The sequence below is a fragment of the Ochotona princeps genome, chromosome 13 (genome assembly GCF_030435755.1).
Source record: "Ochotona princeps isolate mOchPri1 chromosome 13, mOchPri1.hap1, whole genome shotgun sequence".
NCBI lineage: Eukaryota > Metazoa > Chordata > Mammalia > Lagomorpha > Ochotonidae > Ochotona > Ochotona princeps.
Genome location: NC_080844.1, coordinates 23,731,999 through 23,745,792, shown reverse-complemented (window position 1 = coordinate 23,745,792; position 13,794 = coordinate 23,731,999). Strand labels below are relative to the sequence as shown.

Genomic DNA, 13,794 nt, shown 5'->3' with positions numbered 1-13,794 from the left:
TAAATGGTCTGTTTCCATGCTAGTACAAAGTACTTGGGCTGTTACAGTTTTGTGGATTGTTAGGTAGTATGATGCCTCATTTTTACTTAAAATTTCTCTGGCTATTGAAGCTATTTTGTAGCTCCAAGCAAATCTCTAATTTTTTTCTCCCAGTTGTGTGAACTGGGAGAAATGTTGTGAATGTTATTAGATATTTCGATAGAGAAATGCATTCTGCAATAATTTCTAGTTCATACCAAAATGAAGAGCAAGCTACACAAACTGCATATTGCAGTGGCATATATTAGCACATGACTCCCACATTACCAGTAGGATTTTGTTTATAATCCTAATTTTTAAATAGTTCACCTTGATGTGTCATAAGCATCCAAAGCTCAGTATATCTTCAGGTTCAGCCTATGGTTTGGGACAAATGTGTATCATTTTTAATTCCCTCAAAATTCTCAGTGCTTTGCCTATTCCTTTTTCTGCTACAATTACTGGCAAACCCTGACCTTTTTACTATTTTCACAGGTTTATCTTTCACAGAAGGTCGTACAGTTTGAATCATAATATCTAACCCTTTCAAGATCGACTTCTTTAACTTGGTATTGTCTGAGGTTTTCATGTCTCATTTCCTTTTAGTGCTGAATAATTGCCATCATCTTGGAATAGTCAAAACCACCAATTCTCCTCGCTCCATTTACACCATTCACAATACTTCAAGTTCAGTGACAGGTGCTATGATGGAGAGGACACTGTAGTGAATTAACAAATTTGGATGTCTTGTTCTCTCTCTTCACAATCTACCTCTATTTTCAGTGTATGTCACTCATAGCAGTCCATAATTTCTAAATACCAAAGTGACTTTAGGGGTGTGTGTCTGTGTGTGTGTGTGTGTGTGTGTGTGTGTGTGTGTGTGAGAGAATCCAAACAATTAAGTTAAATAAGTCTCCAGGTTCTGCTTTTGAACTCAGAAGCCTGTAACTTGGGACTGAGTGGTAGTCAGTGTTATCCACGAGTGGACAACTGGAGCGATGCATACAGACCTAAGATGGACTCCTGGTGAAAGGACTGAACACATCCTAACAGTAAGATGATGGACTCTGGCAATGTCCATGCCTACATTGTCGGGAAACACTTCAATAAGCATGATAGACTTGTGACTGTTCATGAATGACATCCACTGTAAAACCAGAGGGGAAATCTATGGGGTCAGGAAGATCCCTGGGGAAGGGCACAGGCAACCCCAGAACCTATAGAACTAGATATCATATCATAAAACAATATTTTAAATGTAAAAAAATCTTGAGCCAAAATGACTGTTGAGGATTTTTAAGCTTTTATGATGTCTATGTTGTACTCCTGTTACTGTGATGTCCTCAAATTGTGAACACCACCACTACTCACCCTTTTGAAGGGCCTCCTGTGTACCAGACCAGCTGTTAAAAGCTTGGCAGGCCTTCATCTGACAGGACCCTCACAAAGATCCCTCAAGTTGAACTCTTATCAGTTTTACAGGGGGAAAGAGCTTTAGTGATGGCAAAACAGGTTGCCAAGGTACAATATTCTTGGGACAATACCCAGTAATACATATTCTTTCATTTTTCCCTTCATTCTCAGAATATGCTTCATAGCTTCACACAAGTGTATCAGGTGTCCCTTATGAAGGGACTCTGGAATGCATGGACACAAACTGGGATGTCCTAAATGGTTTGCTACTTTTATTGAACTAAACATCAGGGTTTGTAGGGTCATTTATGTGCTTTGGCCCTTTGGGGAGACTGTTCACAAGGTAATTAGAACTATTACATAACGGGGAAAGTTGAGGTCGATCTGACATAATTGTTAGAACTATAAAGGGAAAGGAGATGTTGCTGTTTGGACTCCCAGCCTCCTCTTAGGCCACTGGATGTCCTCCATTGCTAAGACTCTTCCGTACTGAACTGAGTCCCAATGCATCCCACAGTGAGCATCAACCACATGCTCCAACTGTTCCCACTTAGGCTTCATTTCTATGCTCAGTGTCATTTTTCCTTCCAGTCTCAGACTCTTCTCCTTAATTCTTAGTGCGGTTGTGTGGTGAGCATGCAGCAGAAAGACCAGGCTGTGAAATAACAGGGCACTATTGTGCAGCATGCTTTTTACAGTGTTGAAGGACAGCAGATTCCACACGTCAGTGTAGAGCCAGATTGCAGGTTTGTCCTTCTTTCACGTTTCATCTTGGTTTCAGTCAGCTCCAGGACCTCCTCCACAATGCCTGGGTATGAAAACATTGGGTATCAGGAGCAGCAAACAGAGAAAAAGAATCCAGAAAGTATTCTTGAACTGAAGGACACTCAGGTTGGCAAGTTTTGGAACTATGACCATTTCATTACCTTAAACCGACCACAGGCAAGTGAAAGCTCACATGTACCCTTAAAACTTGATTGCGTAGCAGGACTAGATCAAACACGTTGGAGCACCACACAGGACTTTGCAGATTCAAAGACAGTTTGATCGAGTAAGGAAGAAGGGTGCATGGTGGGCTTCCTGTGAGCCAAGCGTAGAGATGGAAAAGATTTCTATAGCCTGGGAGAGCCTTCCTTGCTGAGGGAACAGCACAAACCAAGGCTTGGGGACATACAGAATGTGCTCAAACAGCGAGGCCTTCTTTAAGTTACACAAAGGATATATGTCATGAGTCTTGGACATGGAGTTGGAAATACAGTATGGAGGGTCTTAAAACCCTTGGCAAAGAACTGAAACTTTTTGGAGGAAAGAAAATACCTGCTGTTTACTCTAGGTCTAATAATATTTCTGAACTCAGATGAATCCAAAAAGCTCCTTGGGGGCAATACTGAGCAAGTATTCTGATAATCGGTAAAAAAGCAAGATGTCATTTCCATTGCTTCCTTGTCCCCGGTTTTCTTCCCAGGGTGATGCCAGCAAGTAGACCTGGGAGTGAATATGGAAACTCACCCGCATGGTATTTGGAATACCCACCCAGACTGTTGTAGAAATGGTAAAAAGCAGGCTATGGTATGTACTCGGGAACTCACACTGGCTCCACTGAAATCAACTTGCAGAGCTCAAGCTCCTGCCTTCCCTGTCAGTCTTCCTATGTACGGCATAAAGAGCTCTCAGATCTATCCCTAGACAGGACCATGGGGATGACTCCTTCTGATCTGTTCATTCCTCTGTACCTGAGGTTTCATGGGGAGCTCTGCTGTCCAACATGCACTGTGTGTTCTTTGCCTCCCTGACTCTGTAGCTACAACACTCAACAAATCCCCCTCATTTTGCTTCTTATATCTACTGTCATCTGTACAACATCCCCCGAGTCCTGTCTACCACTCTTACCGAGTCTGCTGCATTTTCTTTTCCAAGTCAGAGGCTTATCTGTCCAATCAGCAGTACCTACTTATCTTCTAAAATACCTTGGAATTCTCCAAAACATACCTATGTATATATTTTCATTTTCCTAGTCCTTTCTTCACTGTAAAACTTCTATTATTAGAATTATGAATATCCTTTCATTATACTTTTACATGATTTGTCATTGTTCGAGCACTTTTTTTCTAAACTTAAGCTTCTTGATCTTGGTTTACCCAGGTACCACAGGAAGAAATTTCATTTCAGTGCACTCCTGAATTGCAAGACAACAGTAAGTGTGCCGTGCTCAGGCCTTGCTCTCTGGTTTTAGCCTTCATAGCAGAACATGGTGTCCTACCGTCAGGGAACCTGGCTGGTATTGCCATCCTCTTCTGCAGTGCAAGGCCCCATGCCCAGCCTCTATGCCATCTGACTAGAGGTTGCTTATCGTTCTAGCAATGAAAGATACAAATGGATCCATCTGCTATCCATGCAACCCAGGATCGTGTGCAAATTGAAGCATGAGGAGTACCTGAGCACTAAGATACAGCATGAAGGGCAACTCCTGTGCTTCCGGGCTTCCCGTTTTCGAGGCCAGTTCAGGAGTCAGATTCACAGGACATCCTGGAAGACTTGGTCCAAGGCCCTGCAGTCACCTTGCTGTACAGCTGTGGTGAGGTTGCAAATGTACTGCCTTAGTTCTGTCATCTTGTTTTCCATGACTCACTTTCCTTCTGTCTTTACCCTTCGATGAAATGTTAATACAATTTCTCCTCTCATCTTTGTTTTCCTAGGGAGCCCAAACTTAAGAACCAAAACTACTAGTTCAAACACTAGAGATTTAGCTTTACTTTTGTATCACTTAAATGCCTTTTAGCTTTATCCCTTATCTTTTCCCTGGGAGCATCTTCAGTGAGTATACTCATCCCTTCCCCCTCCCCCAAGACATTTATCTGGTCTACAGTAAAGGACTTCCAAATTGCTATTTTCAGTTAAAGTCACCCTTTCTTTAAAGCATGTTAGGACCTTGTTCAGGGTTAGAACTACAAATATCAGAGCTCTAAGGAATTTTACTTCCCCCCAAGTAATGCAGTGATAATCTTATATCTTTGTTATTTACTTCCAGAATTGGGTCTAAGCTTGGCTTGAATGCATAGCTGTCTGTGAATGTATGGAAGGTGTGTCCAGTATGACTTCCTTGAGTCTGTCAACTACTGTCCTAAGTGGCACTTGCATGACATTGTAGCCTATGTCGCCACGTTTTAAGTTACCAGAATGATAAACTAATAAAACAATTTTGGATTGGTTACAGAAAGCACAGCACAAACATGAACTTGTTGTCCTGTGAACAAATACCTTGCAGTAGAAGAGGCCAAAATGGTAATACTGGACAGAAAATCAAGTCTGAATTAATTTCTCCAAGATCTCAACTTCACATTCAAGATTCAACCACCTGATACCACTCTGAATGCATCAGTAACAGCCAGAATATAGCGAAAGTGAATGTCATGTTCACAGCTCCCTTCCATCAAGCACCAGCCACACATAACAAGCCATGTAAGTCCTTTACATATCCATTCTTTAACTTGCATTGTCTGCACAGACATGCTCATCTGTTTTATAGACAGAGCAGGCACCTGATTACCTGGTAAATGCAAAGCTGCTTAAAAATCAATCAGTATCTCCTCCCGAAAGAAAATTAGCTCATGTCTGATATTTCACCATCAGCCCTTCAATCCTTTAGGTCCTGATTTCTAGACAAAATACCCACAGTCACTTTGAAAGTGAAAAGCAGGATTCCCACTCCCTTCTTTTTCTCAAGTTACCTTACATGACTTAAAAGCAAAGCTGATTTGTGGGGTTGAAGGAGGTGTGGAGTGGACAACCTGTGAAAATAGATTCAGAACATGAAACTCATGTCCTCAGAAGGCCAGGGGAAAGCAGACTGCAGACTTCCTGTGAATGAAGCATTTATTCTACGGCCTTTTACATGAGTAACATCTACGCATGCTTAGTCACTTAGCCATAGAATGGGACTTTCAAGGGAAATATGAACAACTTCCTTCTTACTGCTAAATGGAATCGTGGAGAGAAGGTAAGCTTTTGGTTCACTGACACTTGACCACTGGAAGCAACTGCCCCAGTCGCCACTAACTTTGAATATATTTCTATCATCTCCATACACATTTTCTGTTTTGTTTTGAGACTTTTTCTACATTTGTTATTCTAGTGAAATGCAAAATACAATAGACTCCTGAGGGGCTTAGATTGAGGAATCAGGTAAAATTCCTTTGCAGGATACACTGCCACAAGCAATCTCAAAAAAAAAAAAAATTAAAAATAAAGCCACTGCCTCCCCATTTCGGCCAAGTTAAACCGGCCATACCTGTATCTAATCCATAGCACCAAAAGAACAGCAGTTAGCAACTATTCCCATCTTCACTGACTTTGGTCATCAGGTTGAGCCATCTAAGGGAGGAGCTGGCTGCGATGTGAACATCTCATGCTGTTTGTTCAGGTGCTGGCCACATGGGGAAAGCTGCCATCTGAAGTACCCTCAAGACGTGGTCTCTCCTTCAGTACACCAAGAGTGAGTAACCCACCATTTGTTTTATAGAAACAGGTGCAGAAATGTAGATTCTTCAGTGAAGGGCAGGAGAAAGATCACCCAGAGGATACCTGCGTGTCTGAGTTACATGTGTATACATGCATACAGTAGGCACTCAGGAAAGATGTGCAAAAAATATAGGAAATACTTGAATGAAAAAACAATGTACTCCCTTACATAGGTAAAGATTATATAATGTGATGTGGCTGATGCTTGGGCTTCTCCAGGCTATTCTAGGGTTGGTCCTGAACACTTACTCCAGAAATCAGGAGGCTGAGGAGATGGTCCATTAAAATCTTTCCTCCTCCAGGCTCTGCATTAAGGTATGGAGGTAGGAGATGGAGTGACACAATGGATGGGGGTTCCTGAGCAAGGCTAGGAGGCCCTGATTGCAAAGCCACCTTATCTGGAGGTTAGCCAAAGCAGTATTACTCATGAAATCTGCAACCCTGCACAAATTAGTTCATCTCTTTAACCCTCTGTTTCCTCATTTGTGAACTGGGATGAATAGAAAGTGCCCACATTGAGAGTATTATGAGGAATAATATTTTTAGTATCTGTGAACCTCTTAGAACAAATCCCAAAATACACTAGTCAATGCTCTGTGTATTAAATAAGCCATAAGAAAGAGGAGGCCAGCCCCTCACATGTGAGAGCTGGTCTATACTTACAACAGAGCTTAGTGCTCCACATTTGCACAAACAGCAAGCAACGTCACTGTGAGACTGTGATGGACCAGGACGCAAATAAGGGCACCCTATAACCTTATCTGAACACAAACAATGTTTGGCCAAACATTCCCATTCCTGGCTAAGAGTCGTGACTACTTGCTATCTTCCCCTCCACCGTTCTAGGTGAGATGTTTGAGGAAATCAAATCACAGAATTACCCTTGCCACAACATAACTGCCTGTCCTTAATGTTTTATCCATATCCCCTTGCACCAGCCTAAAATCCCTCAAGTCCTTTCTAACACCCCTTCACTATTCTCCAAGGCATGCAGGATCCTGCCCTGCAAGAGAATTAACTCAAGTTGTCAACTATGTGTGCGTTCCTGGCGAGCTCTGGCTGGCAGACATCACCACCCACTTGACATGGAAAATTCACTTCAGAAAAGCATCCTGAGTATAACATTACACAGCATGACTTTAGTAATTTTTCCCCACTAGGTTTTAAATGTTATCCAAGAGACATCACTGACTTGGAACGAGAAGAAATGAACAATTATTGTGCGTATCAACCCATATTATTTTACTTAATCCCCAAAGCACCACTAGAAGATGGATATTGGTTAACTTACACTTTACAGCAAAGGAGATGGTGTCAGAAGCCAAATAACTTATCCAAAGTAATGTAGAGTAAGGAGGTGAAATCACATACTGTTATGCAGTGGTTGATTATAAATTGCACATTCTGTTATAACGTGACCCCTTGAGGAAGTCAGGATAAATCAGATATGTTCCCTACCTGGAACAAAGGATGGGCCTGGGGAGAAGGCAGCTCAAGGGACAAGTCTTATCTGGCTCATGCTGTCCTGTTTTCCCTTCTTTGTTAATAATAAGTATATTTTCTTGACAGGCTGCACAGTCCTTCCATTGTCTTCCCTGTGAAGGCTTCGTGAGCGTCACAGCAATCTGAGAAGTCCGAAGGGCCAGCCAAGTACGCCTCCAGACCCACTCCCTGCTGATGGCTCCAGGATGTTTCCTGCACCCAGCATGGGGCAAGTCCTGTCCCTTCTCTAATGTGTATGTCCAACTCAGAACCTCCTGACATACCTCTGAGAATAGGCGACCTGCCTGGAATTCCACCCTCTCGTCTGATTTCCCACTCAGCATTCCTATCTAATTACCTCACCCCACCAACTGCCAATGCGTGACTATGCAGTTTGAGCAGTGTTTCAGCTCTTTCACAGCTCAACCTGTTGGCAAAGAGTTCTACTTTAAGTGTCAGCTGACCACTCCTGACTCTGACACTACCAGGTCACCTGTCTCTCCAAGAGCAGATAACTGTCATTCTTGCCTCTTCCCTACTATTATCTGGTCTAGGTTTCTGTATTGCCTTTTACCTCCTATCTTCCATTCAGTCCATGTTGCTCTCTGGGCTCCAACCACCACCATGGCTTCATGGTGGGTGAGAAATTCAAGCCTGTCTAATTAAGGGTGGGTTGGGATGAACATGTCTTTTGGTGTTAGACACTCCAAGACTTTGACAATATTGTGAAAAAACTTTCACCAGCTGAACTAGTAGTTATCTTGGGTATAGGCAACTAGAGAAAAAAGCCAAGAGAAAGAAAAGCAAAGTAGAGTTTGAGAAAAAGGGGATTTTTAAAAAAAAGAATATTGAAGCATTTTTTCAGCCACATAAGCAAACTCATCCCTCCCTTCTAAATTTACACATACTTCCAGGTGATTGTGTGCAATGTGCACCCCAAGGAGTGTTGGCTACCTCGCTTTACCTGATTTACCCCTCACAATCACTTTAAGAGGCTCTAGGTCACGTCGTGGGCACAGTGCATACGACATGTCTGAGACCTACAAAGCCTAGCCTCACTGAAGTGCACTGCTCTAACAGACAGCATCTCCCCTGCAGGTCACACAGCCTGTGACAGCCACAGCCCTTACGGACACCAAACCCCCAATAATACCCATTTGGGGACCTCTGATCTCTGCAACTGTCAGGAGTTAGCTGGGTATTTTTCCCTCACAGTGTCTGCCTGCCCTACATTTAACAAAGCCTATTTCATCTGACTTCTTTCCCCCATCAGCTCCAATGTTAAATACCTTTACCTAAACCAGAGCAAAACGCCTCTTATGCACTTGACAGCTACAACGGTGAGTGGGAATTTGGGTTGCATTTGTAGGGAGCTAGATCTACACTGGAAGTAGGTTTGGCTTGAGATTTTTTTTTGCGGGGGGAGGCACTTGGGAAAGGTGAAGATGCAACCTTTCACTCAAAAGTGAGAATATACTAAACAGCAGGTCTATTGAGACTGTAGCCTGAGACCCTGTGCAACTTGGTACCCCCTCCTCTTCCATCAAGGCACCTGCCACAGAGTCCCACCTCTGCTTCCACTGCACCTTCCTGCAGATGTGTATGCTGGGAGCCAGATGACGGCTCAAGGGCTGTGGGTCCTGCCCTCCATGTGGGAGACCTGGATGCAGTAGCTGGCTCACACCTTGAATGTACTCCCTTACCCAGGCACTGTGCATTTGAGGTAAATAAAAACTATTCAACAACAGAAACAAGTCTCCTGTGTGGTGCTTCCAAAGTTGTGACCTTTCCAGAGGAGGTAACACACATCTAGAAAGCTTGGAGAAAAACCGATTCCTTGAAACTTACCTCCCAGAAACTGGTTTTCAGTCATGTAGGCTGGAGCTAGGACCTCTGCTTCTGTAATACTGGGTAATTGTAATTCAAAGAGTTTAAAAAACAGTACTAACAAAAGCATCACCAAAGACTAAAAGCAAAAATATGAGGGAAACTCACATGCAGATCCGGAACTAACTCCATTACTCTACAAGTTCCTGCAGGCCGGTGCTGAATCTGTGTCCACAGGCATGCACAATCAATCACAACTTGACATCAGGGAGTTTCTGAAAGTCAAGGGAGAAATGCAGTTAACCCATACATCCATTTTAGTGCCAGCATTTTAATATGTACAAGTGATCTTTGAAAAGCTCTTGGAGAAGCCCTAGTGTGCAAAAGCTATTACAAAGGCTTTTAAGCATGTTTTTACAACAACATAAACTCTTTCCATGAACATGATAAAATCTACTTGAACAAGTAGTCACATGTTGCTTATTTCTTGGTAAAGGGAGATTCAGGCTAGTCTAGCCAAGGCATCTTTCCCATTCTTTCCATCATGGGAAGGGTGATTTCCCCAGCCAGTCCTCTCCCCAACCAAGTAGGAGAAGAAATCCTTGAAGTCTTGAGGCGCCTCTGGAAAGGAAGCTGGTTTCCAGGGCTGCCTCATGTCAGTAGTCCCTTTTTCGGTGAGGACATGTGCACAGAACATGCCTGAAGCACAAACACCAACCCACACATTTCATTCTGCCGTGTTGTGGGCTGCAGGCTTGGCTATAGCATGTTCACTCAACCTCCTCCTTGCCCTCTGCTATATTTTACTTGGTCCCCTTCCCTTCTGTGTAAACAGTTGGTCCTAATCATTCCCAAGTAGCTTGTAGATGGTTTGTTACCCTCACTCACCCGGTTACCCAGTTCAATCACAGCAGGCATGTTGGTTTGGACATCCTCTTCACGCAGCTGTCAAATGTTCCTCTGCTCTGTAGGCCAGACAGTTGTCTGGGATTTCTTTTTCCTGTTGGGTTGCTGAAAATGCTATCTTCATCACTGCCTGCTGTGGGTACTGGGATGCTTCCTGCGTGTCAGCACAAAATTAATATCAATTTCCAAGAGCATCCTAGAGGGAAAGCGCTAACATCTGCTGTTGAGGAAGGACTTTGAACAAAATTGTGTGCATTAGCCATGGAAGGGCAAAAGGGGCGGCAGACCTACCTCCACAATGCTGTCCCATTGCACATGCGCTCTGCCTTGGGACCCTGCAAACCATCATCCTGAGACTATCAAAGGAAGTGTTTTCCTGCAGGAGTATATGCCAGATCCCATTCACTCCTGCCACACAAAACAAACCTCTTCCAGGCAACTGAAAAGGCTATTTTCTCTCAGTTGTGGGAGAGCATCAATAAATTAGATGAAGTGGGATAGAGAAAGCAGCAGAGGGAGCATCTGCTAGCCTACACACATGGAGAGCTGCGGTCTTAGCCTCAGGGCTGGCCAGAGAACAGAAATCAAAAGGGAAAGGACACTGACAAAACACGCGGGAGACAGGTTTTTGACATCTCCAAATTGACATAATTTGCTATGTCTTCAACATACTTGAAAGTACAACCCAGCTATCTCCATGACAGTGCAGTGGGAAAAAAAACCACGCAAAGCCATCAGATAATTCCATGGATACATTTTTTTTTTTAGATTTTTGACTGTGAAACATCTAACTCAGTGCTCCTGTACAAAGCATTGAGTCAAGGTGTGAGTCAAACATTTGGAAACATTCATAGCAATTTTACAGTAACTCAACATTTTCACTCTATGAAGGGCCTCCAAAAATTGATGGGAATTGAGTTTCCTGAAAGAACCACTCCTGGATTTCACCATTTTTTTGCACCAAAATAAATTTTTTAATTCTGTTTTCTCTCATTTTGAAGAACCCTTATGTATTTGTAAATGGCTTACCCTGAAAATAGTTGGGAAAAAATGCAGCTCCTCATCACCTGCATTTGCTAACAAATCAGGCAGAAAGAATCATTCAAAGGAAGGGGGTGTCTGCAGAGTTTAAGAAAATGCATATTATGATAACATTATGCATTTCAAAATTATTTTGCAACAAAATAAATGTCTCCTGAATGCATTTTTCCATACATTTTTTAGGTATCCTTGTATGAACAGGACACAAACTTAGGCATTTAAGAAATAATCTGAAAGCAAATGTCTTACATGGCTTTTCATCCTTAATCTTTCATTGCCATGAAAGCAGTGTGACTGGAAAATACTGGATCCATTTTTCCTGTTACACTTGCTATTACATGGGTAGTCCAACAGTTAATATTAGGATTGTAAGGATACATATACAGAAGAATACCGTCCTCTTCATGCTTCTGATCTGGCTCGAATTTATGACTGATTTTTAAAAAGCCCGTTCTTTAAAAACTACCTTGCAGCAGCCGGTTTAAAAACGAGACAGGCAAAGCTGTTTCCTGAAAGCCATGATCACACGTTTCTAGTGGAAATATCTGAGGTAGTTGCTTAGGTTTTTAGAAGACTGAAGTAAAAGCTATAAAGAAAGTAGCAGGATGGAATTCCTCCACCTCATTTAGAAATCAGACTCAGATTTGTGAAACACAAGGTGGGGTAACTTTCCACTGCGGACATCATCCAACCCATAGGAAGAAAGCACACAGCAATCCCATGTGGCATTGCTGATGTCAGTTAAAAGCTGACGAAATGTCACTCATCTACATCGCTCAGCTTGAGAAGCCAGAATACCTAATCCGTGGTGACTTTAGAACAAAATGAACGAGCAGTCTGGAACAAAAATAATTTATGGCTGAGTGAAGACTTTGTTAGAACATCAGTTGTTCTTTAAATGTTTTGCTAAAGCTTTTTAATGTTTAATTCCCACTGTCTCTAGACAGTGATTTTTAGAGGCATTTGTTTTCTCTGGCCTTAAGAATAAAGGTGGCCACACACACCCAATTATCCAGCTACTCCTTTTTTTTTTCCCTCTTGCAACCCTTCCAAGCATTCTATTATGAAGTTAAAGACATTTCAGTTACTGTGATTTTTTTTTCCTAAAGGTTCTGGTTCCCACACTGAAATTCTGCCTCCAACGTCAAATTCAGATTCCAGTTCTCAACATCTGTTCCAAAATACATTGATGGCCTAACCCCTGAGAAAGGGGACTTCAAGGTCTCTGCCTCCTTTCAGAATGCATCAAGAGTATTTTAAAAAGAAGCAAAGAATGTGAAATCCCTTGATGAAGTGTTTTGAAGGGCCCTGGCCCCTCTGCAGGAAAAGTCAACTATTATTTAACACTGCTCACTTTTTAAGGTGGAAAACAACTGAACCTAGCACAATGGCAGCAAGCAGCACATTACACATACACCGAGCAAATGCGTGTTCCATCCACGGTGGTGGAGAGCAGAAAGAAGTAAGAGAAATCGAGCAGCCAATTGTCAGGGGATGGCAGAAACGGTGCTCTGGAGGAATGGGTTGGGTGGGGAAGCCATCAAAAGGAAGGAATACCAGTTTCCTGGGAATAAGACAGTTGGGCACAATACACTTCTGCACAACGAAATTCAAAACCAATCCTCCCTACCTACATGAAGAACACATCTACCAACAATCTGGTGCATCAGACATTAGAGAGTCAAAGTGTGAGCAAATATAGCAGAGAGCTACACAGGTGACATTCCTGACCTTACCTTTCACGGCCACATCCTGACCACAACCTCATCAATCACAAGGCAAGGTCCTGAGACTGGAGTTTGCAGGACACGTCCTGATGAACACTCTGACAGAGGAAATGAGTTTCCTTCTACCAAAGGAGAAGGCAGATGAATGCACTAAAGATAACTGATGGGCAAAGTAATGCCTGCGGGAGGACAGGAACACACAGGTGGGAGGAAGAGGTGCAGGTGGTTTTCTACTCACCGGGAACATACACTGCACTGACCTCTCTCTTCTTTCGATGATTCTTGGAGTTATCAGCTCCACTTGATATGTGAGGACTCCAAGGTCAGAAGAATTTTCCCAAGATCTAAACCAAACCTCTAAATACATGCCTGTCAAACCACAAAACTGCACCACACAGTCTGAAGTTTTCCAAAAACTCTGTTGGAGATGGAAAGAGAGATGGACTTAAATGGATCAGGATTTTAGGAGATAGTTGGCCTTTTGTGATATCTGGAATTACATTGAATAACAATCCGTTTAGTATCAAAACAAGGTCAATTGCACTTCAACAATTCAATTCACATAACACCCAAAGTAAAATAAACTCTAAGATACTTACACAATAATTGCCAGGACTTCAACTAAAGGAGAGATGTTCTCTAGCAGAGAGTCCTCTGAAGAGATGAGTTATTTATGGAGGTCTAAATTTGGATGTAAGTTCCAGGTATTACTATCATCTTGAAGTATCCACAGCGGTAGTAGCTTCACATAAAGTTAAACTTTAAAAACTGCCTTTTCTAGACATCAAATGTAAGAAGTGATGGGTCCTAGCAGATACATCAAAGGCCACACACTCCTTCAGGAAGTGTGATTAAGCCAGTG

At 42.5% G+C, this 13,794-nt stretch overlaps 2 long non-coding RNA genes across 2 annotated transcripts; both read left to right on the top strand.

Moving 5' to 3' along the window:
- Positions 1-314: 314 nt before the first annotated feature.
- On the top strand, positions 315-2,368 carry LOC131481777 (uncharacterized). Its single transcript, XR_009246549.1, has 4 exons — positions 315-717; positions 957-1,070; positions 1,603-1,692; positions 2,217-2,368. It is a non-coding gene; the product is annotated as an uncharacterized LOC131481777 (long non-coding RNA).
- A 2,416-nt stretch (positions 2,369-4,784) lies between these two features.
- On the top strand, positions 4,785-7,228 carry LOC131481776 (uncharacterized). Its single transcript, XR_009246548.1, has 3 exons — positions 4,785-4,890; positions 5,793-5,923; positions 7,110-7,228. It is a non-coding gene; the product is annotated as an uncharacterized LOC131481776 (long non-coding RNA).
- Positions 7,229-13,794: the final 6,566 nt, after the last annotated feature.